Source organism: Aquarana catesbeiana, linkage group LG07 (assembly GCF_042186555.1).
Source record: "Aquarana catesbeiana isolate 2022-GZ linkage group LG07, ASM4218655v1, whole genome shotgun sequence".
NCBI classification, from domain to species: Eukaryota; Metazoa; Chordata; class Amphibia; order Anura; family Ranidae; genus Aquarana; species Aquarana catesbeiana.
Window position 1 is genome coordinate 163904627 of NC_133330.1, and position 22113 is coordinate 163926739.

Genomic DNA, 22113 nt, shown 5'->3' on the forward strand with positions numbered 1-22113 from the left:
GAGGGAACCTGCTTTTTCTGACCTTCTGGTGAAACAGGGGTCAGAACGTAAGGTGAGCGGCTAGGATATTGAGGTGGAGGAGAGCGCTTGCATTATAAACGTTTATGCACTGGTGGTGTGTTGTGCATTTTTTGTGCAGAAGACTCTGAGCATTATATTTGTGCATTCGGACTCTTATTTTTATTCCATTCATTTTTTGAGTGTGTGGACTTCATCTTTATTGTTTATTGTTCACTATTCCCACTTAGGAAACACATATATATTTCATTATTGTGTATTTTTCACTATTCCCAGTCAGGGAACATGAATATTTGATTGTGCACTCGGTATCTTGCTATATTGCAAGTTAATCACAAATTCGTATTTAAGGCTTTATTGGGAGTTATTTAGGAAGTGCAACACTGTTTTGTTATGTGTAAGTTCAGCTAATCTGTTTGTCCCAAGAGAGGACAGCATAGTCATTTGTAGCAGGCAGAAAGTTAGAAAGTCCTCAGTCTGTGTTCAAGTTACAGTTCTGGGCATCCCATATCTTCCCCTACCTATCCAATTCATCCCCCAATAAACCAAAAACAAAACTAACCACCCTAGACTGGTTTTTGTCTACTGTGTGAATACTGAAAAATTCCTGTTACCTGGCTGTGCATGCGAGGGGAGACCCAAAAAAACAGCAGCTCATAAGGGGGTAGCGCTATACATTTCATTTAAATTAGAGTAGCTCTACACTGTTATACTTTATTTTAAAACAGTCTTAAATACATACTTAGCAGACCAAGAGGGAACTAATAAAATATATTTATTGTTTGGGTTTACATAAAGATTAGGGCGTTGCTTTAGCTATATATTTTAAAAAGTGACCTGCCAAATATTTAGTTTTTACTCTCTGGAAATAGCTCAGTTGATTTAACAGTTTTTTTAATTTAATTTTTAAGTATTAATATGCACAATTACTGTGGTTTGACAAAAAAAAAAAAAAAACCTTCCTAATTCATTTTCCTAGATTACTGGCAAGACGTCCAGGCACACATGCCTGTTGATTACTGCAGACACCAGGTCTGCCAGGAGGCAGGAAAAGGCTTGCTGTCATTGCTGTTCAATTTCCTTGCTTCTCGGAAGTGTTAATAGGTTTTCTTTAGTACTCTTTCAGGAGACTTCTTCATGATTAGCAGAACAGTACAAAAGTTGGCAACTCAGATCATTTAGTAGTTTCCATAAGGATATTTTAGGAAGAGAGACTGCTAAAATATGACACAAATACAATGAATTTGAACAGAAAAATCCCCAGCCTGTATTTGGGTGTGGCTTCTGAAAATCTGATGCAGCTGCTTTTCTTCATTGACAGATGCTTGGCAAACTGAAATCCACCTCAAAGTCTACATTTAGGGTGTTTTTTTGCCATTGCTTATTTACTGTCAATACTTTTCCTTTTTTAGACCTTAAATAGTAATCCCAACCAAAATACACTTTCAGAGTCGAGGGCGTGAGGGACTCACTCACTTACTTAATGAGTAGATCTTTTTTTACAGCCATGACAGGCTATGTTCAGCTTTTTAAATTAACTATCGATATCAGTACCATAGCTGAATTTTTCATATAACTAATTGGGCATTTCTATTTACTGGAATGAAATTTTGGGTTCTCCTCAACCTCGGTTTCCTCAGTATTCACGTTTGGGCCGATTTTCAAATTTTCTCAGATTCTGTATGCCTGAACTTTGGGACAACCCATAATGTACTGCTTAACCTTGCCCCTGAGTAACACAAGCCAATAATCTGATGGAATGGATAACCCAGCCACCTCAATATAAAACAATTAATTCACAGCATCCATATTTTCAGTGTTGGAGCTTTTGTAAGGAGAGCTGCAACATTATAATGTACAATATAGTGCTCCAGCAGTGGTGGGCTAGATAGTTACATATGTAGCAATAACTCTCGGTGGAGCTGCTGGTTTAAAGCGTGCTGTTACCTTCACTCTCGCCACCTCTGTTTCACCGGCACCGGGTCTAGGGTCCCGTTGAGTTACCTCCAGACAATGTAAGCACCAAACACTTGAGTATCTTTTCCAATGCTTTATTGAACAGGGAATAAAGGAAGTAGCAGGAAAGAGGCAGAAAGAAAGTTGCAGGGAAGCTCAAATACCTTTTCTTAGTATTCTTTAATTGAACGCTTGTAGTTCAATGTACTCCCCTTGTGGTATTCAATCTTTGCCCGCCTGGATAGGCCTCTCTCACTTGCCTAGCAGCCAGTACGTAGCACGAACAAAAGTCTCTGCCACAGACTTGTTCGAATAAAACCTGTACGATCCTCTGCCACAGGATGTAATGGTTTGTGATGAATATCAGACACAGCACTTGAGCCTTTAAGCCAACCCGGCAGTACTATGCAGTAAGATTACTTAAGGATACGTCCTCCAACTGAGTCACCAGGCCCCTCTCCAGACCAGCACTCTGCATGATCCTTCCATGATGGGTCCTCCCCTGGGATCTTCTCAGTTGTCCAGCTTCTTCACTCGGGATAGACAGCCCAGGACCATTCCTCTGCCGCTGTGGTAGGCCCCAGACAGGCTTCTGGGCCCACCCACACACCGCAGCGATGTGGGCCTCCGGAACGGAGGACCACGAGGTGGTATTTCTAATGCATACCTGTCGGCCAGGAGGGCCAGCAGGTGGATGAAAACGAATCCCTAAACATGGCGTCTGTCCCATAAATACCCTCTCCCAGAAGGCAACTCGGAGGACCACCTCCACCGAGTTGTCTCCGGGACAGAGGAGCACTCATACGCTTCGACACGTTGCCTTTCCAACACTGGCCCATGGTGACAATGACACCCACCGGCGCAGTGTGAAACTACCCACAACTCAGCCAAGCTGGAACAGAGGCAAATTTATCTTCACCTAACAACAACCCACTAGATTTACCTATCAGCAGTAGATTAAAAATCTACCAGCGCTGCACATAGTTACATAGTCAGGTTGAAAAAAGACACAAGTCCATCTAGTTCAACCAAATACATTTTTTTTTAAATCATACAATCCCATATACACAATCCTATACCCACAGATGATCCAGAGGAGGGTGAAAAACCCCAACAAAGCTGATGATGATCCAATTTGCTACAGCAGGGGAAAAAATTCCTTCCTGATCCCCCCGAGAGGCAATCGGATTTTCCCTGGATCAACTTAAATATAAATGTTAGTACCCAGTTATATTATGTACATTAAGGAATGAATCCAGGCCTTTTTTAAAGCAATCTACTGAGCTGGCCAGAACCACCTCTTGAGGGAGTCTATTCCACATTTTCACAGCTCTTACTGTGAGGAAACCTTTCCGTATTTGGAGATGAAATCTCTTTTTCTCTAGACCTAAAGTGTCCCCGCTTGTCCTCTGTGATGACCTCAACACCAAGTTCAATATATGGACCCCTTTTTATTTTTGTACATGTTGATCATATCGTCCCTTAATCTCCTCTTCTCAAGAGAGAATAAGTTCAGTTTCTCTAATCTTAATTCATAGCTGAGCTCCTCCATGCCTCTAATCAGTTTAGTTGCCCTTCTCTGCACTTTCTCCAGTTCCTCAATATCCTTTTTGAGAACTGGTGCCCAAAACTGAATTGCATATTCCAGATGAGGTCTTACTAATGATATATTTTGTAACCAGACCCCCCCTTCCCATCCGCGGTGTTCACAATTCAATCCAGAGACAACTCCTCTCAGCTACTGGGGTCTTTTTTTCTTCTGCATTTACATATACATACAGTATCTCACCAAAGTAAGTACACCCCTCACATTTTTGTAAATATTTTATTATATCTTTTCATGTGACAACACTGAAGAAATGACACTTTGCTACAATGTAAAGTAGTGAGTGTGCGGCTTGTATAACAGTGTAAATTTGCTGTCCCCTCAAAATAACTCAACACACAGCCATTAATGTCTAAACCGCTGGCAACAAAAGTGAGTACACCCCGAATTGAAAATGTCCAAATTGGGTCAAAAATGTCAACATTTTGTGTGACCACCTTTATTTTACAGCACTGCCTTAACACTCTTGGGCATGGAGTTAACCAGAGCTTCACGGGTTGCCACTGGAGTCCTCTTCCACTCCTCCATGACGACATCACTGAGCCGGTGCATGTTAGAGACCTTGCACTCCTCCACCTTCCGTTTGAGGATGCCCCACAGATGCTCAATAGGGTTTAGGTCTGGAGACATGTTTGGCCAGTCCATCACCTTTACCCTCAGCTTCTTTAGCAAGGCAGTGGTTGTCTGGGAAGTGTGTTTGAGATCGTTATCATGTTGGAATACTGCCCTGTGGCAGCCTCCGATGAGAGTGGATCATGCTCTGCTTCAGTATGTCACAATACATGTTGGCATTCATGGTTCCCTCAATGAACTGTAGCTCCCGACAGCACTCATGCGGTCCCAGACCATAACACTCCCACCGCCATGCTTGACTGTAGGCAAGACACACTTGTCTTTGTACTCCCCACCTGGTTGCCACCACACATGCTTGACACCATCTGAACCAAAGTTTATCTTGGTCTCAACAGACCACAGGACATGTTTCCAGTAATCCATGTCCTTAGTCTGCTTGTCTTCAGCATACTGTTTGCAGGCTTTCTTATGCATCATCTTTAGAAGAGGATTCTTTCTGGGATGACAGACATGCAGACCAATTTGATGCAGTGTATGCTCTGAGCACTGACAGGCTGACCCCCCACCCCTTAAACCTCTGCAGCAATGCTGGCAGCACTCATATGTCTCTTTCCCAAAGACAACCTCTGGATATGACGCTGAGCACGTGCACTCAACTTCTTTGGTCGACCATGGCGAGGCCTGTTCTGAGTCGATAATAACATAAAAAATACCGCGCTATATTAAGTATGTGAAAAAATAGTTAGTGCATTGAAAATGGAAATTGAAAATATTATTGTATCCTAAAGTAGTGAAAAAATAAAAAACAAGAAACCAAAGCAGCTGCTAAAAGTGAGATACACATGAAAATAATTGGGAACAGTAGGTAGCAGCGCTAACAGCAGTGATATTTAACCCAAGTGCTTAAACATAAATTGTGATATCTAACATACAAGTACATGAGTTGTATAAAAAATGTCCATCTGTATACATAGAAAGTGCTCAAAGCCTTAAAACAATGTGGATAATCTTCCAATACACTGATAAAATTAATCCTCCACCGCAACCACAGTGATGACACCATATAGAATGCTCGCTTACCCCAAGGCAAGCTCTATAAGCCTGCGACCTATTACCCGGCCAGGGCCTTTATCCAGAAGAAAATCAGGGGGGGCGATATTCCAGCAAACCCTACTAAGGTGGTCAGCAACGGTACAGATCTCGCCAAACACGGGTCACAAGGGAGGAGCTGACGTGCTGACGTGCTGACGTTCCGCGTGTGCCGTTTGTAGGACGGGTGTTTACACTAACCGGCCGGCTGCTTTGCTTTTAAACCTCTGAGATATTGTAAGTGTTACTCTAATTTATAATAAAAAGTGGTTATCAGTATTACACTATGTTGAATCCTTTCATTTTTGGGAGCATCTGAATGGTATGAAACCTGGCTGCCTTGTGACCCGTGTTTGGCGACACCCTTTTGATCTAATACAGCCATGAGTCTTTTTGGGAAAGATGCAACAAGTTTTTTACACCTGCATATGGGGATTCTCTGCCATTTTCTGCCATTCCTCCTTGCAGATCCACTCCAGTTCTGTCAGGTTGGTTGGTGGACAGTAATTTTTAGGTCTCTCCAGAGATGCTCAATTGGGTTTAAGTCAGGGCTCTGGCTGGGCCATTCAAGAATAGTCACGGAGTTGTTGTGAAGCCACTCCTTCATTATTTTAGCTGTGTGCTTAGGGTCATTGTCTTGTTGGAAGGTAAACCTTCGGCCCAGTCTGAGGTCCTGAGCACTCTGGAGAAGGTTTTAGTCCAGGATATCCCTGTACTTGGCCGCATTCATCTTTCGCTCGATTGCAACCAGTCGTCCTGTCCCTGCAGCTGAAAAACACCCCCACAACATGTTGCTGCCACCACCATGCTTCACTGTTGGGACTGTATTGGACAGGTGATGAGCAGTGCCTGGTTTTCTCCACACATACCGCTTAGAATTAAGGCCAAAAAGTTCTATCTTGGTCTCATCAGACCAGAGAATCTTATTTCTCACCATCCTTCCTTCGGGTGTTTTTTTTTTAGCAAACTCCATGTGGGCTTTCATGTGTCTTGCACTGAGCAGAGGCTTCCATCGGGCTACTCTGCCATAAAGCCCCAACTAGTGGAGGGCTGCAGTGATGGTTGACTTTCTACAACTTTCTCCCATCTCCCGACTGCATCTCTGGAGCTCAGACACAGTGATCTTTGGGTTCTTCTTTACCTCTCTCACCAAGGCTCTTCTCTCCCGATAGCTCAGTTTGGTCGGACGGCCAGCTCTAGGAAGGTTTCTGGTCGCCCCAAATGTCTTCCATTTAAGGATTATGGAGGCCACTGTGCTCTTAGGAACCTCAAGTGCAGCAGAAATTTTTTTGTAACCTTGGCCAGATCTGTGCCTTGCCACAATTCTGTTTCTGAGCTCTTCAGGCAGTTCCTTTGACCTCATGATTCTCATTTGCTCTCACATGCACTGTGAGCTGTAAGGTCTTATATAGATCTTATATAAGGTCTTATATATCCTAATCAAGTCCAATCAGTATAATCAAACACAGCTGGACTCAAATCAAGGCGTAGAACCATCTCAAGGATGATCAGTAGAAATGGACAGCACCTGAGTTAAATATATGAGTGTCACAGCAAAGGGTCTGAATACTTAGGACCATGTGATATTTCAGTTTTTCTTTTTTAATAAATCTGCAAAAATGTCAACAATTCTGTGTTTTTCTGTCAATATGGGTTGCTGTGTGTACATTAATGGGGAAAAAATATGAACTTAAATGATTTTAGCAAACGGCTGCAATATAACAAAGAGTGAAAAATTTAAGGGGGTCTGAATACTTTCCGTCCCCACTGTATATATATATATATATATATATATATATATATATATATATATATGAGTACACCCCTCCATGCCCAAGAGGGTTTAGGCAGTGCTGGTAAATAATGGTGGCCACACAAAATATTGACACTTTGGACATTTTCACTTAAGGGTGTATTCACTTTTGTTTAGGACACTACATAGTACACTACATAGTTAGTAAGGTTGAATAAAGACACAGGTCCTTCTAGTTCAACCTTAGTGAGTGCGGGTGCGTGTCTACAATTGTCCCTATCCCTGTACATTGTGTCTCATTAAGATTCTCATCTATTATATTATTATTTATTTAAGGTACCCATATAGTGCCATCAATTTACACAGCGCCCCATACATATATCGCAATCTTACATTAGTCCCTACCTTCAAGGAGCCCACAATCCAAGGTCCCCAACTCACATTCATATATTCTGTCCAATTTTGGACAGAAGCCAATTAACCTACCAACATGTCTTTGGTGTGTGGGGGGAAACCGGAGTACCCACGAAGGCACAAAGAGAACATGCAAACTCCAGGCAGGTAGTGTCATGGTTGGGATTCGAACCAGTGACCCTTTTTACTGCTAGGGGAGAGTGCTGCCCACTACACCACTGTGCCGCCCTGTTTCCAGCGGTTTAGACATTAATGGCTGCTTGTTGAGTTATTTTGAGGGGACAGCAAATTTACACTGTTATACAAGCTTTATACTCATTACTTTACATTGGGAGCCGGTGCTCTGATCATCTGAGCGGCGGCTGTCCCCTCTCTTCCCCTTCACAGGTAGGCTGCATTGGTGACACAGGCTGCATTGCGGGCACAGGCTGCAGTGGGGACACAGGCTGCATTGGTGCATTGGTGACACAGGCTGCACTGGGGGCACAGGTTGCATTGGTGACACAGCCTGCATTGCGGACACAGGCTGCATTGGTGGCACAGGCAACATTGGTGACACAGGCTGCACTGGCGGACACAGGCTGAATTGGTGGGCACAGGCTGCATTGGTGGCACAGGCTGCATTGGTGGACACAGGCTGCATTGGCGGTCACAAGATGTATTGGTGGGCACAGGCTGCATTGGCGGGCGCAGGCTGCATTGGTGGACACGGGCAGGCTGCATTGGTGGACACGGGCAGGCTGCATTGGTGGACACGGGCAGGCTACATTGTTAGGCATGGATAAAGTTGTTGTTAATATTTATTTTTATAACCTAATTCTGCATAAAACATTTCAGTGTCATTTCATGAGATAATTTATGAGGGCGTGTTTAGGAGCGGAATTAGGGGCGGGTCAGGGGGGTAGGGGTTGGGCGGGGCAACTGGTGGCGAGTAACCCTTGAGGCCTGGCTAGTAGCTCAGGACTTGAAATTTTGAGCCCTGATATATATATATATATATATATATACAGGGCAGGACTTAGGGTGATGGGCTTGAGTCACTTTTGGGCCCTACCTTCTATACATTACCGTATTTATCGGCGTATAACACGCACCCCAAGTTTAGGAGGGAATTTTAAGGAAAAACACTTTTAGGAGGGAAGTTTAAGGAAAAAACTTACATTTAAATGCCCATTAATGCAGCCTTGCACAGCGTCCATCTGCAGCATTGTCCAGTGTCATTGCACCCTTGTCAGTGTAGCCTTGTCATTTGCAGCCTTGCCCCAGTGTCATTTGAAGCCTTGTCATTTGCAGCCTTGCCCCAGTGTCATTTGCAGCCTTGTCATTTGCAGCCTTGTCATTGTAGTCTTGAAGTTTAAAAATGGCACCGCCAAGATACAGAGTCCTCTGTATCTCGGCGGCTCTCGGGTCCTCTCGGTGGCTCTGGAGTCCTCTCGCAGTCCCGAGCGGAGCCAAGAGTAGCCAAGTGTTTGGGTACAGCATCACACAACTGCGCAATTGTCAGTTAAATCAACGCAGTGCCGTATCGCAAAAAAAATCATTGAAGTGCAATATTTCTATTATTACATTGTTATATAAAATAAAATAGTTCAACTCACCATAAGCAGAATCAGTCGGAGCCTGAGCGTGTCACTTGCCAACGTCACCTGCCTTCAGATGCAGATTTTCACTTGCCACACATTGCGGATTGTCACTTGCCACGTCACTTGTCAACGAATGCAGGGTGTCACTTGTCAGCGGATGCAGTGTGTCACTTGTCAGCGAATGCAGGGTGTCACTTGCCATGTCACTTGTCAACGGATGCAGGGTGTCACTTGTCAGTGGATGCTGGGTGTCACTTGTCAGCGGATGCAGGGTGTCACTTGTCACGTCACTTGTCAGCGGATGCAGGGTGTTACTTGTCACGTCACTTGTCAGCGGATGCAGGGTGTCACTTGTCAGCAGATGCAGGGTGTCACTTGTCAGCGGATGCAGGGTGTCACTTGTCAGCGGATGCAGTGTGTCACTTCTCAGCGAATGCAGGGTGTCACTTGCCATGTCACTTGTCAACGGATGCAGGGTGTCACTTGTCAGTGGATGCTGGGTGTCACTTGTCAGCGGATGCATGGTGTCACTTGTCACGTCACTTGTCAGCGGATGCAGGGTGTCACTTGTCACGTCACTTGTCAGCGGATGCAGGGTGTCACTTGTCAGCAGATGCAGGGTGTCACTTGTCAGCGGATGCAGGGTGTCACTTGTCACTTGTCAGTGGATGCAGGGTGTCACTTCTCAGCTGATGAAGGGTGTCACTTGCCACCGGGTCGAAGGGGGCCCCGTCAGGTAGGATGTATGGGGGCGTCATGATTTCTAACATTCAGGGGCACATTCAGGGGGGCATTGAACTCCCGCCCGCTAAAAAGCCTGTTTCGCCGGCACCGCTGCTTATTTCACGCCGACAGATCAGACTTGTGTACTCCCACTTCCTGGTAGTGGTGGAACGCACCATAGGGCGGACATGATGTAATCAGCCGGAAATGATGCAAGACATGGGAGGCAACGTGGCCATCATTTCTGGCTGATGACATCACGTCCGCCCTATGGTGCGTTCCACCGTTATGAGGAAGTGGAAGTAAACACAAGCCTGATCGGTCGCCGTGAAATAAGCAGCGGTACCGGTGAAACAGGCTGGCTAGCGGGCGGGTGTTTGCCATGGATCCGGCCCTGCCCGCGGGGCCCCCTATTGGACGGGGCCCTTGGGCTTGAGCCCAGTCAAGCCCAATTGTAAGTCTGGCCCTGTATATTGTATATGTATATATCTATATCTATCTATATATATATAGATATATATACATATATATCTATATATATTGTGAGCTGGGGGTAGGAAGCGAGGAAATAAACCCCCCTGGGGTAAGCAGTGTTTCAAGCACAGGTACCATATGCGGTAAGGTAGTGGCAAACAGTGGGGTGTTTATTGGTGCTATATACAATTTATTTACAGCTGCTGTACAGTGTTCTAGAAAAAAACAGGCAAATAATCACAAAACAAAAGCCTAGCCGTATCTCAGCACTAACTACACAAATAACACAGATCCTAACTACCAGGCTGAGCAAGCCTGGTAGTTAGCTTCCACAAACACAGCTTGTTACTTTTCACCAACCACTTAGCTCTCTCAGACAGGACTTGTCTGATTCCAGGCTTAAGAGCGCTGGCTGGCTGTCTCAGTAAGGGGGACAGGCTCAACTGGTAGTGGAAGCAGTAAACTACGCCATGCACAAGATATTTATGTGACTCTCTGTAAGATGATGAGAGAAGCAGAAATCTTGTTTTCGATGGGTTGAACTTTCCTGTTTTCTTATCTGACATCAGTCTATCATACCTTCCAGGGCCGGATTAAGAGCATCATGGGCCTGGGACTGAGGATTTTGGTGGGCCTTAAGGGCCGTGTGTCAGCATGCGTCCTGAGGTGGAAAGGTGCAGCGACGCAGGGCTAATACAACACTATGGAAGCAGAATACCAGGCTTCCGTATGACTTCCCACCCAACGTCTGTTATTAATCCCGCCATCTGGCAGTGGCCAGGCTGTGTGTGCAGAATTCAGGTACGGGCAGGCCAGGGGAGATTCCCCTTGTCAGCCCATTGCTTTCTGTGCGTGGCTAGTTCTTTTTGGGCGGCTGGGCCCAGGGCTTTTCTTCTCAGGAAATAAGTGCAGGAACTTCCCGCCCCAGCTTCCTATGAAGGATCATGGCACGCCATAGGGTGGGTGTGGCCAAATTGCACAGTGGGAGGGTCCTAAAGGGGCATTGTGAAATAAAACCAGGCTCAGCAATGGCATGCAATGCCTAGCTGCTGCTAACAAAGCAAACAGAATATTGGCATGCATTAAAAAAGGGATTAACTCCAGGGATAAAGCGATAATTCTCCCACTCTACAAGACTCTGGTCCATTCGCAGCTGGAGTATGCTGTCTAGTTCTGGGCACTAGTCCTCAGGAAGGATGTACTGAAAACAAAGCGAGTACAAAGAAGGGCAACAAAGCTAATAAAGGGTCTGGAGGATATTAGTTATGAAGAAAGGTTGCAAACACTGAACTTATTCTCTCTGGAGAAGAGACGCTTGAGAGGGGATATGATTTCAATTTACAAATACCGTACTGGTGACCCCACAATAGGGATAAAACCTTTTCACGGAAGGGAGTTTAACAAGCCACTCATTTAAATTAGAAGAAAAGAGGTTTAACCTCAAACTACGTAGAGGGTTCTTTACTGTAAGTGCAGCAAGGATGTGGAATTCTCTTCCAAAGGCGGTGGTCTCAGCGGGGGGGGGCAACGATAGTTTAAAAAAACTATTAGATAAGCACCTGAACGATCACAACATACAGGGATATACAAGGTAATACTGACATGTATTCACACACATAGGTTGGACTTGTGTCTTTTTTTCAACCTCACCTACTATGTAACTATGTAACTATATGAGTGCATAACACACAGAGTGCTGGGTACAGGGCTGCATAATACACAGAGCTGCATAATACACAGAGCGCTGGGCACAGGACTGCATAATACACAGTGTGCTGGGCACAGGACTACATAATACACAGAGCGCTGGGCACAGGGCTTCATAATACACAGAGTGCTAGGTTCAGGATTACATAAAACACAGAGCGCTGGGCACAGGACTACATGCTACACAGAGTGCTGGGCACAGGACTACATAATACACAGAGCAATGGGCACAGGACTACATAGTACACAGAGTGCTGGGTTCAGGACTGCATAAAACACAGAGCGCTGGGCACAGGACCACATGATACACAGAGTGCTGGGCACAAGACTACACAATACACAGGGCACTGGGCACAGGACTACATAGTACACAGGGTGCTGGGTTCAGGACTCCATAATACACAGAGCACTGGGCACAGGACTACATAATACACAGAGTGCTGGGTTCAGGACTGCATAATACACAGAGCGCTGGGTTTAGGACCACATAATACAGAGAGCGCTGGGCACGGGACTGCATAATACACAGAGCGCTGGGCACAGGACTACACAATACACAGAGCGCTGGGCACAGGACAGAGTGCTGGGTTCACCATTTCTTGTATGTGTGTCAAAGGAACAAGAAGTGTGGGAACATCTCACATGTTCCTCTCTCTCCCCCCTTCAATAGCTTCCTACTCTAGGCAGAAGTGAGCAGTTTGAGGGGTTGCCTGCTAAGAACAGGCGTCCTTCTCAGTACAAGTGCCCACTGGGGAGTGAGGGGGAATTGCCCTTCTTCCTGACCCCCATTGATAAATGACATATTACATGACCAGAGACAGGAAGAAGGTGAAGCTTCATTCATTCTAGGCGGGCATCACACTGAGGAGGAGGTCTGCCCTGTCTATGAGTACAAGGAGAGTGGTTGAGGGCTTCTAGTGGATAGTAGTCAAAAACTCCCCTCAACCTCAAACTTTACCTGTCCGACATCCCATCTAGCCTAACAGCACACATAGAAAATGGGACAAAGTACGTATAGGGATTGTGAAATGACGAAAAACCTGCGCCACAGATTAATCCAATGTTCAAGTTGCAGTCACTTATGACCCCTAGGGTGTAGTGAACTTAAAACAACAAGTAATGACCGCGGTGACCAAATCCTCAGAATACAATGGACTCATGCAAAATCTCCTCTGCGTTCTCAGAAATTAATAATGCAAATTGTATAATATAAATTATAACCTTAAAAATTATTGAATTCCTAAATTGTGTAATAAATATTGTCAACTGAACTTTTTACATGCGGCATAAATAAATAGAATGCATCAAAATTCATCAATAATTCATCAAAAAATTTCATATAGTGAAAGTGTCCATAGTGTCCATATGGAAAAAAATAATCATATAATTAATATGAATAGTTCATTTTTAAGGGTATAATTTATTTTATAACTGTGCACTAGGGATGAGCTTCGTGTTCGAATCGAACGCATGTTCGACTCGAACATTGCCTGTTCGGTCGTTTGCCGAATTCCAAACGATATGGGCTGTTCGCGCCAAATTCGAGTGGCGCGTCACGGCCCATAATTCACTGCGGCATCACAGTGCATTGCTGGCTGATGATTGGCCAAGCATGCACTATGACCCGCATGCTTGGCCAATCACAGCGCCGTCTGTACAGAGAGCCGTAATTGGCCAAAGCCAGGGTGACTTTGGCCAATTATGGCTCAGGGGGTTTAGTACACACCCCACACTATATAAGGCTGCCTGCACGGCGGCCCTGTGTAGTGTGTTCCGGCGTTGAGAGAGAGATAGATAGACAGAGAGACAGTGTCATTTGAGTTAGATAGAGTAGGCAGGAGAGTCAGTTAGCTGCACTTACAGTGTATTGTGTATATATATATACATCCTAGGTGTTGTATATATATATATATATATATATATATATATATATATATATACACTGTATTCAGTTTAGCAAGATCCGTTCCTGTTATTCTCTTCCTACTACTGACAGGCAGGCAGGTGTTTTTACAGTATTTACAGCTACCTGAAGAAAATTGCTGGTGTTCTTCTGATCCTATTAGTCCTATTAGCTACAGTATTTACAGTTAGTGTAGTGCATCCTCTGCACAGTGTGCACCTAAAACTACCTGAAGAAAATGAGTGTTCTTCTGATCCTATTAGTACAGTACCGCAGGCAGCTACAGTATTTACAAGTTAGTGTAGTGCGTCCTCTGCACGGTGTGCACCTAAAGCTACCTGAAGAAAATTAGTGGTGTTCTTCTGATCCTATTAGTACAGTACCACAGGCAGCTGTAGTCTTTACAAGTTAGTGTAGTGCATCCTCTGCACAGTGTGCACCTAAATCTACCTGAAGAAAATTAGTGTTCTTCTGATCCTATTAGTACAGTACCGCAGGCAGCTACAGTATTTACAAGTTAGTGTAGTGCGTCCTCTGCACGGTGTGCACCTAAAGCTACCTGAAGAAAATTAGTGGTGTTCTTCTGATCCTATTAGTACAGTACCACAGGCAGCTGTAGTATTTACAAGTTAGTGTAGTGCATCCTCTGCACAGTGTGCACCTAAAGCTACCTGAAAAAAATTAGTGGTGTTCCTCTGATCCTATTAGTACAGTACCACAGGCAGCTGTAGTATTTACAAGTTAGTGTAGTGCATCCTCTGCACAGTGTGCACCTAAAGCTACCTAAAGAAAATGAGTGTTCTTCTGATCCTATTAGTACAGTACCACAGGCAGCTGTAGTATTTACAAGTTAGTGTAGTGCGTCCTCTGCACAGTGTGCACCTAAAGCTACCTGAAGAAAATTAGTGGTGTTCTTCTGATCCTATTAATACCACAGACAGACAGCTACAGTATTTACAGTTAGTGTAGTGCGTCCTCTGCACCTAAAGCTACCTGGAGACAATTGATGTTGTTCTGCTCCTATTAATACCACAGGCAGGCAGCTACAGTATTTACAGTTAGTGCACTGTGTCCTCTGCACAGCCTGTACCTAAAGCTACCTGAAGAAAATTAGTAGTGTTCTTCTGACCTATTAATACCACAGGCAGGCAGCTACAGTATTTACAGTTAGTGTAGTGCATCCTCTGCACAGTCTGCACCTAAAGCTACCTGGAGACATTTGCTGTTGTTCTGCTCCTATTAATACCACAGGCAGGCAGCTACAGTATTTACAGTTAGTGTACTGTGTCCTCTGCACAGTGTGCACCTAAAGCTACCTGAAGAAAATTAGTGGTATTCTTCTGATCCTATTAATACCACAGGCAGGCAGCTACAGTATTTACAGTTAGTGTAGTGCATCCTCTGCACAGTGTGCACCTAAAGCTACCTGGAGACAATTGCTGTTGTTCTGCTCCTATTAATACCACAGGCAGGCAGCTACAGTATTTACAGTTAGTGCACTGTGTCCTCTGCACAGTGTGCACCTAAAGCTACGTGAAGAAAATTAGTGGTGTTCTCATACTAATAATACTACAGGCAGGCAGTTGATTCTGCTAGCTGCAGTATCAGTATATATATATACATTCCAGCTTTGTGCAGCTACATCTCACTGCAGGCCAATAGTATGTCTGGAAGGCCAACAAGGAGAGGCAGACAGTCACAAGTCAATAAAAGAGGGCAAGCAGGCTCTGTGTCTAGAGGCAACAGTGCTGGTCGTGGAGACGGTGCATGCTCATCAGCACGTGGCTGCGGGACACGCTTGTCCTTTTTTTCGGCAGCTGGCCGTGTTGAGCCGCAACATGCAGAAGACTTGGTAGAGTGGATGACCAAGCTGTCCTCATCCTCCTCATGCTCTCTCACCCAGGCTCAGGGTACTTTGTCTGGCAAAGCAGCTGCCAACGCGGCCTCTTACCTCGTCTCAATGGCATCAGTGACTCCTTCCCTAGCCCCACCATGTCCTCCTGAGGAGTCCCCCGAACTGTTTGGCCACAGTGTTGGGTACGTGCTCCAGGAGGATGTCCAGAGTTTTGAAGGCTTCGATGATGGTACCCAGCTAGAGGAAGGCAGTAACGTGAGCCCAGAGAGAGGGGGTGCCCAAGAAGGACAGCAATCTGGCAGTCATGTTCCCCCAGCTGCAGCATACTGCCAGCTTTGCTCCAGTGATGAGGAGGGAGGGGATGATGAGGTCACTGACTCCACGTGGATGCCTGATAGGAGAGAGGAGGAGGAGGAGGAGGTACATCACCAACAAGGCAGGATGCCCTCCAGGGGTCAGCTTAAGGGGAGCACACCGACTGCCTCACACCGCAGAGCTCTGCATGTGCAGGGTGCTGCTGTCTCTGCGTGTTATTCCAAAAGTTCTTTGGTGTGGGCCTTTTTTGAGACGAGTGCATCAGATCCCACCACTGCTATTTGCAACATATGTCTCAAGCGTATCTCGCGTGGCCAAAACATCTCCCGCTTGGGCATTAGGGATGAGCTGAACACCCCCCGGTTCGGTTCGCACCAGAACCTGCGAATGGACCGAAAATTTGCATGAACGTTAGAACCCCATTGAATGGGCCCTGCTGTGAAATATTAGATCAAGAATTGTAATTACATGCCCCTGTTGAGCAGGGGCTGAAAAATTGGGCCTTAGGCACTGGTGCTCGTGCCACAACACTGCAATCCCTCACAGATACTCTATTTGGAACGCAGAAATGAGCCCTGCTGCAAAGTATTGCATCAAAAATTGTAATTACACACCCCTGTTAAACAGGGGCTGGAAAATTAGGCCTTAGGCACTGGTGCTGGTGTCACAACACTGCAACCCCTTACAGATACTCTAGTTGGAACGCAGGAACGAGCCCTGCTGCAAAGTATTGCATCAAAAATTGTAATTACACGCCCCTGTTAAACAGGGGCTGAAAAATTGGGCCTTAGGCACTGGTGCTGGTGCCACAACACTGCAACCCCTCACAGAAACTCTAGTTGGAACGCAGGAACGAGCCCTGCTGCAAAGTATTGCATCAAAAATTGTAATTACACGCCCCTGTTAAACAGGGGCTGAAAAATTGGGCCTTAGGCACTGGTGCTGGTGCCACAACACTGCAACCCCTCACAAATACTCTAGTTGGAACACAGGAACGAGCCCTGCTGCAAAGTATTGCATCAAAAATTGTAAATACACACCCCTGTTAAACAGGGGCTGAAAAATTGGGCCTTAGGCACTGGTGCTGGTGCCACAACACTGCAAGCCCTCACAGATACTCTAGTTGGAACGCAGGAACGAGCCCTGCTGCAAAGTATTGCATCAAAAATTGTAATTACATGCCCCTGTTAAACAGGGGCTGAAAAATTGGGCCTTAGGCACTGGTGGCAGTGCCCAGAACCAAAAATGTTCTTATAAACTATCAGCATGATCATTGAGGAGGAAGAGGATAATTACTCAGGATAGTCACTCAGCATCAGCATAGGCAGTCTTTGAAGGGATCTGAGATTTTTAAAAAAATTATTCGGTTACATCAGCATCAGGTGCTTGGTAGCTGGTGGTGATCCAAGACTGATTCATTTTTATGAAGGTCAGTCGATCGACCGAGTCGGTGAACAGACGCACCCTGTGATCGGTTACAAAGCCTCCAGCAGCACTGAATGTGAGTTCCGAAAGAACGCTGTATGCAGGACAGGCCAGTAGCTCAATTGCATACTGTGCAAGCTCTGGCCAGTGATCCATCCTCAAGACCCAGTAACCCAGAGGATTTTCGTTGGGAAAGGTGTCCAAGTCAGATCTTGCCCCTAGGTATTCCTGCACCATGTAAAACGCTGGCGATGGTTGCTGGAACCGGGGGGATACCTTGGGGCTGCAGACTAAAAAATTGTCTGAATGCATCGGTCAGACGGCCACCTTCTCCACCGCTCCTTCTTTGACTGACCAAAGCCTCAGCAACATGTTGTCCAGAAACAGGAGTTTGTAACCTCCCAGTCTCTGGGAACGCGTTGCACAGACCTTTCTGCAAGGCCTCCCAAAGATGTTTCATCCTCTGCTCCCTCTGCGATGGCAAGATACGGTCCGCAACCTTACCCTTGTAACGTGGATCAAGGAGGGTTGCCAGCCAGTATTGGTCCTTCTCCTTGATACCACGAATACGAGGATTCTTACGCAGGCTTTGCAGGATCAGGGAGGCCATGCAGCGTAGGTTTGCTGAGGCATTCGGTCCGGAGTCCTTTGGGTCACTAAGGACGACATGGTCCGCAGCCACCTCCTCCCAGCCACGTACAAGTCCATGTGTTTCTTGGGACTGATCCCTTAAAGACTGCTGCTGATGCTGAGTGCCAGGCTCCACCTCCATACTGAGGCAATCCTCCTCCTCGTCCTCTTCCTGTGTGATCAGCGGGCACGCAGGAACACTGTCTGGATAAAGGGGGCCTTGAGAGCTAAGGAAGTCCTCCTCTTCCTGCCTCAGTTCTGCCTCAAGTGCCCTGTCCATTATTCCACGCCAACAGGTGGACAAGGGGGACAGTGTCACTGATGCATGCACTGTCACTGCTCACCATCCTCGTGGCCTCCTCAAATGGTGACATGATGCATCCCTGATCATGGCCCACTGGTGTGGGGAAAAAAAACAAGCTCCCCTGACCCTGTCCTGGTGCCATAGTCGCCCAGGTACTCATTGATGGCCCTCTGCTGCGTGTGCAGCCGCTGCAGCATGGCCAATGTTGAGTTCCACCTGGTGGGCATGTCACAGATTAGGCGGTTCTTGGGCAGGTTAAACTCCTTTTGGAGGTCCACCAGCCGAGCACTGGCATTATATGACCGGCGGAAATGCACACAGACTTTCCTGGCCTGCCTCAGAACATCCTGTAAGCCCGGGTACCTGCCCAAGAACCGCTGCACCACCAAGTTAAGGACGTGAGCCAAAGAGGGCACATGGGTCATTTGTCCCTGTCGGAGGGCAGAGAGGATGTTGGTGCCATTGTTTCAAACCACCATTCCTGCCTTAAGTTGGCGTGGGGTCAACCACCTCTGAACCTGCCCCTGCAGAGCTGACAGAACCTCTGCCCCAGTGTGGCTCCTGTCCCCCAAGCTCAAGCACCGCATGGCATCTTTTGGCCTGCGTACTTGTCTAGCCCCTTGAACGCCTACGGAGCACCGCTGATTCCGAGGACAAAGCACAGGAAGAGGCCATGGAGGAAGAAGAAGAGGAGGGGGTGGAGGAGAGAGGTGTGTCACAATCATTAGTAGTGGCATTTTGGAGGCGTGGTGGCAGAACAACCTCCAACACTACTGCACCTTGTCCTGCAGCCTTCCCAGCTGCCAGCAGAGTCACCCAATGCGCGGTGAAACTTAGGTAACATCCCTGTCCATGCCTGCTGGACCATGAGTCAGCGGTAATATGCACCTTACCGCTGACCGCCCTGTCCAGCAAGGCATGGACTTTGCCTTCCACATGCCGGTAGAGAGCCGGAATCGCCTTCCGTGAGAAAAAGTGGCATTTGGGTACCTGCCACTGAGGAACCGCACATTCCACAAACTCACGGAAGGGGGAAGAGTCTACCAACTGAAAAGGCAGCAGTTGCAGTGCTAGCAATTTTGCCAAGCTAGCATTCAACCGCTGGGCATGTGGATGGCTGGGAGCAAACTTCTTTCGGCGGTGCAGCAGCTGGGGCAGGGAAATTTGCCTGGTACAATCTGACGTCGGTGTACCGAAAGCAGATGGCCCACAAGCACTTGGCTGTGACACACCTAATTCTACACCTTCATTCCTCCCAGTGCAGGTCTCAGAGAGGACTGAAGGTATAGTGGGGTTGGAGATCTCAGCTGATGAGCAGCAAGGAGAGGTCCTCTTTGTTCTTTGGTGTGGATCTTTTAGATACGCTTGCCAATGAACTGCATGGCAGGTCAACATATGTCTGGTCAAGCATGTGGTGCAAAAGCGGGAGATGTTTTGGCCACGCGAGATACGCTTGAGACACATGTTGCAAATAGCAGCGGTGCGATCTGATGCACTCGTCTCAAAAAAGTCCCACACCAAAGAACTTTTTGAATAATGTGCAGAGACTGCAGCGCCCTGCACATGCGGAGCTTTGGGGTGTGATGCAGTCAGTGTGCTGCCCTTAGGCTGGCCCCTGGAGGGCATCATGCCTCGTTGGTGATGTGCCTCCTCCTCCTTCTATCAGGCACCCACGTTGAGTCAGTGACCTCATCATCCCCTCCCTCCTCATCACTGGAGCAAACCTGGCAGTATGCTGCAGCAGGGGGAGCATGACTGCCAGATTGCTGTCCTTCTTGGGCACCCCCTTTGTCCGTGCTCACATTACTACCTTCATCAAGCTCAGTATAATCATCAGAGCCTTCCAAAAGCTGGGCATCCTCCTGGAGCATGTACCCAACACTGGGGTCAAACAGTTCGGGGGACTCCTCAGGAGGACATGGTGGGGCTAGGGAAGGAGTCACTGATGCCATTGAGCCGAGGGAAGAGGCCGCATTGGCAGCTGCTTTGCCAGACAAAGTACCCTGAGCATGGGTGAGAGAGGATGAGGAGGATGAGGACGGCTTGGTCATCCACTCGACCAAGTCTTCCGCATGTTGCGGCTCAACATGGCCAGCTGCCGAAAAAAAGGCCAATCGTGTCCCACGGCCACGTGTTGATGAGGATGCACCGTCTCCACGACCAGCACTGTTGCCTCTAGACACAGAGCCTGCTTGCCCACTTTTATTGGCTTGTGACTGTCTGCCTCTCCTTGTTGGCCTTCCAGACATACTAATGGCCTGTAGCTGCACTAAGCTGGGATATATATATATATATATATATATATATATATATATATATATATATATGTACTGATACTGCAGCTAGCAAAATCAACTGCCTGCCTGTAGTATGAGAACACCACCAACCTTCTTCAGGTAGCTTTAGCTGAACACTGTGCAGAGCTCGCAAAAAACTAACTTGTAGCTTATTTAGCTGCCTGCGGTAGTGATAGGATCAGGAAAACACCACCAACCTTCTACAGGTAGCTTTAGGTGAACACTGTGCAGAGCTCACAAAAAAATAACTTGCAGCTTATTTAGCTGCCTGCGGTAGTGATAGGATCAGGAAAACACCACCAACCTTCTACAAGTAGCTTTAGCTGAACACTGTGCAGAGCTCGCAAAAAACTAACTTGCAGCTGATTTAGCTGCCTGCGGTAGTGATAGGATCAGGAAAACACCACCAACCTTCTACAGGTAGCATTAGGTGAACACTGTGCAGAGCTCACAAAAAATAACTTGCAGCTTATTTAGCTGCCTGCAGTAGTGATAGGATCAGGAAAACACCACCAACCTTCTACAGGTAGCTTTAGCTGAACACTGTGCAGAGCTCACAAAAAAATAACTTGCAGCTTATTTAGCTGCCTGCGGTAGTGATAGGATCAGGAAAACACCACCAACCTTCTACAGGTAGCTTTAGGTGAACACCGTGCAGAGCTCGCAAAAAAATAACTTGTAACTTATTTAGCTGCCTGCGGTAGTGATAGGATCAGGAAAACACCACCAACCTTCTACAGGTAGCGTTAGGTGAACACTGTGCAGAGCTCGTAAAGAAATAACTTGTAGCTTATTTAGCTGCCTGCGGTAGTGATAGGATCAGGAAAACACCACCAACCTTCTACAGGTAGCTTTAGGTGAACACTGTGCAGAGCTCGCAAAAAAATAACTTGTAGCTTATTTAGCTGCCTGCGGTAGTGATAGGATCAGGAAAACATCACCAACCTTCTACAGGTAGCTTTAGGTGAACGCTGTGCAGAGATCGCAAAGAAATAACTTGTAGCTTATTTAGCTGCCTGCGGTAGTGATAGGATCAGGAAAACACCACCAACCTTCTACAGGTAGCTTTAGCTGAACACTGTGCAGAGCTCGCAGAGAAATAGCTTGTAGCTTATTTAGCTGCCTGCGGTAGTGATAGGATCAGGAAAACATCACCAACCTTCTACAGGTAGCTTTAGGTGAACACCGTGCAGAGCTCGCAAAAAAATAACTTGTAACTTATTTAGCTGCCTGCGGTAGTGATAGGATCAGGAAAACACCACCAACCTTCTACAGGTAGCTTTAGGTGAAGACTGTGCAGAGCTCGCAAAAAAATAACTTGTAACTTATTTAGCTGCCTGCGGTAGTGATAGGATCAGGAAAACACCACCAACCTTCTACAGGTAGCTTTAGGTGAACACTGTGCAGAGCTCGCAAAAAAATAACTTGTAGCTTATTTAGCTGCCTGCGGTAGTGATAGGATCAGGAAAACATCACCAACCTTCTACA